The sequence below is a fragment of the Poromitra crassiceps genome, assembly GCF_964638095.1.
Source record: "Poromitra crassiceps genome assembly, chromosome: 15".
NCBI classification, from domain to species: Eukaryota; Metazoa; Chordata; class Actinopteri; order Beryciformes; family Melamphaidae; genus Poromitra; species Poromitra crassiceps.
Window position 1 is genome coordinate 38,794,154 of NC_139634.1, and position 5,000 is coordinate 38,799,153.

The following is a 5,000-nucleotide window of genomic DNA, read 5'->3' on the forward strand; positions in this document are numbered from 1 at the left end:
TAACTGAAAGTCAATCCCGGTCTGAGTTGCTCATTCAGAAAATTAAACGTGTTGGGCTGAATGGGCCACAGAGGAAACACTCAGAAACCTTCATGTTCTGACAAGAGAGACATGTTAAATGTCCGTCAAGTGAAGTGATACAATTCAACATCAGCCTGCGCCCTCCTCCTCGCCTTTTCAAATGCCAATCCACTTAAAAGCGTCTGAATATCCTGATTGTACCGAGCCATCTTATCATTAATAATAACGATAACGTAATCTTGACATGAGATCTCTCCACGATCTCCGCTTCAAGAATAAATCGTCACTTCAAATTGTTTCCGATCGGGGTCGCATCGCCGCGACTCGTTAACATTTCTTCCGCTAATTCTTAAAAAGTCCTCATATGGCCGGGTCAGGTGACCCGTGAAGAACCAATTATGCTCCGGCATTCACCCCATGCTGTCCTGAATCAAATTGCCATTTGACAAACAGGCGTCAAATCGAGGCAGCGAATTCCAAATGAGATCAGTTTATGAATCATTTATCGCACCGTTTGATCTGTAAGTAGAGAGAAATCATATAAAGTAAGCAGTGTGTGTTTGTGTGCCTGCTCCCCCCCCTCTCTCTCTCCCTCTCTGTGTGTGTGTGTATGGATGTGTGTACGTGCCTATGTGCCACTCTTGCCATAGAATGCGCCACAATAATTTATTCCCCCAGCTACTTGGACCCATTAGTGAAAGTTCCAGGAGACCAATTAGCATTGGAAACCCACTGGTGCTGCTGTGGTGACAACCTCCTCAAACTGCCAAAGAAGTGTTATAAACAAACTGGACCCCAGGAGCTCTGCCGGGGCCCCCCCCAGGGACCCGGGGCCCCTTTCCAAAGACGAAAACAAACCTTGGCTGAGCGTCCACACTATCGCCTTAATGACGTTTCCCCCCGGGCCACAAACAGGCTCACACCACGGACAGCTAATGACTGAGAAGAACAACACACAACCTGAGAGAGAGAGTGTGAAAGTGTGTGTTGTGTTGTGTTGTGTTGTGTGTGTGTGTGTGTGTGTGTGTGTGTGTGTGTGTGTGTGTGTGTGTGTGTCTGTCTGTCTTCCAAAATAAAACAAACATTGTGTAGTGTCTGTGTTGCCATGGCCACTCAGTCTGGCTGGAGGAGTTTGTCCCTGAAGTGTGCGAGAGCGAGCAGCCGAGCCCAAAAAGCTTGCCACACGAAGCTCGTCTATGGCTGGACGGATGCTCACTACGCTCGGCGGTCCACGGATCTCTCCGCAAGCGATCAGCTCGCAGTCGGAGAGAGAGAGATAACTCGGGGCCAGATGAGCCCGGGTTTTGGCGGCGAGCGGTGAGCGGCCGTGCGAGCATCATTACGGTGGCTGGCTGGCCACTTCAAATGTCACCCCACAAGTGGAGTGTACTTAAGCCCACAAAGAGAGAGAGAGAGAGAGAGAGAGAGAGAGAGGTCTGCCCGGGCATGTCGGAGCTCAACTATCACACACACAAGAGGAAGAAAGAGAGCGAGCCCTTCAAAGGCTCCCAGGAGGAAGCTGCTCCAGAGCCAGATCACACGGGCCCGTCGGGCCGGCCCAGATAACACCAGAGCCAGATCACACGGCCCAGATAACAGCGCCGAGCGGAGCGGACGGGCCGTCACTGAGTGAGTGGAGGGCCTGTTTATCAAAAGGGCAAGTGCTGTAATTACCCAGAGGCTGGAACATGACGGGGCAGGCAGGCAGGGGCTGATGATGATATGAGCCAGGCCCGCTTGGCGAGCCTCTCAGCCAGGCTTTGTGAGCGTGGCGGCGCGCGGCCGGGGCCAGGCGAGCCCAGGCCAGGAGAGCCCAGAGCTGGCCAGCCTCCTCCTCTGGCACACGCACGCTGCCAACAGAGCCGTGCCGTGCCGTGCCGTGCACGCCTGCTGAGTGGTGATTTTGGAAGTAGCGGGTCTCCAGTTTAAGAAGGGCTAAAATGTGCTGCGATCACACCATGAACACACACACACACAGGATCTGCTGCTGCGTTCACTTCTGACCAATACTGACTGATCAAACTGAAATAAATGTGTCACACTGTGACCTCATAAGTATTCATTCAAATATGAATGAGGTCACCAAAGTCCACTCATAATAACAGTGCTGGAACTGTAATACGAGATGGAAGAATAACAAGTATTCATATCATTTAATTATCTCTAGTTAAAAATATCAGATTTTATTGTATTTTTTCCTTCTTTTTGTGACAAGAGCTTAATTTGTACAGGAGTATTATCCCTAACATACTTGTCTTTGATGGTGGAAGGAAACCCACACGAACGCGGGGAGAACGTGCAAACTCCACACAGAATGGACCTGGGACGGACCGGGGGTTTGAACCCAGGACCTTCTTGTGAAACAACAGTGCTAACCTCTGAGCCACTGTGCCGTCCTATGAAACTCGCCTTTTGCCTGTCGTTTAATTTGCTTGTCTGCTTTCTGCCGGACGATCAGTCATGTTTTGAATGTGAGAAACGCAGCCGTGTGGATCTGCCTGCTCTCATGTTCATCTTGAGGGAGTAACAGGGTGTCCCTCCGCTGCTAAAACCCCAAACACCTGCTACACCTATAGGTGCTGCTGCAGTGCGAGCCAGGTAGACAAACCAAGAGAGACGCCATGAAGACAGCCTCACCTGGGAGCCAGAGAGAGAGAGAGAGGGATGGAAAGACTGAGCTCTCCTCCCTTCCTCATTAGTGAATGGAAACAGACCATTCATCAGGGGGAAAGCTAGTTAATAATCGCACTCAATCACATAATGAGAGAAACTCAGAGACACAGAGAGGCGTCATTATGAAAATGAAGGCTGTATCGGAGGAATCTCACTGCAGAGAAGAGAGGGTGAAGATAAAGACGGAGAGGGAAGGTCTGAGGTGGAGGTGTGGGTGAAGATAAAGACGGAGAGAGAAGGTCTGAGGTGGAGGTTTAGGTGAAGATAAAGACTGAGAGGGAAGGTCTGAGGTGGAGGTTTAGGTGAAGATAAAGACAGAGAGAGAAGGTCTGAGGTGGAGGTTTAGGTGAAGATAAAGACTGAGAGAGAAGGTCTGAGGTGGAGGTTTAGGTGAAGATAAAGACTGAGAGGGAAGGTCTGAGGTGGAGGTTTAGGTGAAGATAAAGACTGAGAGGGAAGGTCTGAGGTGGAGGTTTAGGTGAAGATAAAGACTGAGAGGGAAGGTCTGAGGTGGAGGTTTAGGTGAAGATAAAGACTGAGAGAGAAGGTCTGAGGTGGAGGTTTAGGTGAAGATAAAGATAAAGACTGAGAGGGAAGGTCTGAGGTGGAGGTTTAGGTGAAGATAAAGACAGAGAGGGAAGGTCTGAGGTGGAGGTTTAGGTGAAGATAAAGACTGAGAGAGAAGGTCTGAGGTGGAGGTTTAGGTGAAGATAAAGACTGAGAGAGAAGGTCTGAGGTGGAGGTTTAGGTGAAGATAAAGACTGAGAGAGAAGGTCTGAGGTGGAGGTTTAGGTGAAGATAAAGACAGAGAGGGAAGGTCTGAGGTGGAGGTTTAGGTGAAGATAAAGACAGAGAGAAGGTCTGAGGTGGAGGTTTAGGTTTAGGTGAAGATAAAGACGGAGAGAGAAGGTCTGAGGTGGAGGTTTAGGTGAAGATAAAGACTGAGAGAGAAGGTCTGAGGTGGAGGTTTAGGTGAAGATAAAGACTGAGAGGGAAGGTCTGAGGTGGAGGTTTAGGTGAAGATAAAGACTGAGAGAGAAGGTCTGAGGTGGAGGTTTAGGTGAAGATAAAGACAGAGAGGGAAGGTCTGAGGTGGAGGTTTAGGTGAAGATAAAGACTGAGAGAGAAGGTCTGAGGTGGAGGTTTAGGTGAAGATAAAGACTGAGAGAGAAGGTCTGAGGTGGAGGTTTAGGTGAAGATAAAGACTGAGAGGGAAGGTCTGAGGTGGAGGTTTAGGTGAAAATAAAGACAGAGAGAGAAGGTCTGAGATGGAGGTTTAGGTGAAGATAAAGACAGAGAGGGAAGGTCTGAGGTGGAGGTTTAGGTGAAGATAAAGACTGAGAGGGAAGGTCTGAGGTGGAGGTTTAGGTGAAGATAAAGACAGAGAGAGAAGGTCTGAGGTGGAGGTTTAGGTGAAGATAAAGACAGAGAGAGAAGGTCTGAGGTGGAGGTTTAGGTGAAGATAAAGACGGAGAGGGAAGGTCTGAGATGGAGGTTTAGGTGAAGATAAAGACAGAGAGGGAAGGTCTGAGGTGGAGGTTTAGGTGAAGATAAAGACTGACTGAGAGGGAAGGTCTGAGGTGGAGGTTTAGGTGAAGATAAAGACGGAGAGAGAAGGTCTGAGGTGGAGGTTTAGGTGAAGATAAAGACTGAGAGAGAAGGTCTGAGGTGGAGGTTTAGGTGAAGATAAAGACAGAGAGAGAAGGTCTGAGGTGGAGGTTTAGGTGAAGATAAAGACAGAGAGAGAAGGTCTGAGGTGGAGGTTTAGGTGAAGATAAAGACGGAGAGGGAAGGTCTGAGGTGGAGGTTTAGGTGAAGATAAAGACTGAGAGGGAAGGTCTGAGGTGGAGGTTTAGGTGAAGATAAAGACTGAGAGGGAAGGTCTGAGATGGAGGTTTAGGTGAAGATAAAGACAGAGAGAGAAGGTCTGAGGTGGAGGTTTAGGTGAAGATAAAGACGAAGAGAGAAGGTCTGAGGTGGAGGTTTAGGTGAAGATAAAGACGGAGAGAGAAGGTCTGAGGTGGAGGTTTAGGTGAAGATAAAGACTGAGAGGGAAGGTCTGAGGTGGAGGTTTAGGTGAAGATAAAGACTGAGAGGGAAGGTCTGAGGTGGAGGTTTGGGTGAAGATAAAGACAGAGAGGGAAGGTCTGAGGTGGAGGTTTAGGTGAAGATAAAGACAGAGAGGGAAGGTCTGAGGTGGAGGTTTAGGTGAAGATAAAGACTGAGAGAGAAGGTCTGAGGTGGAGGTTTAGGTGAAGATAAAGACTGAGAGAGAAGGTCTGAGGTGGAGGTTTAGGTGAAGATAA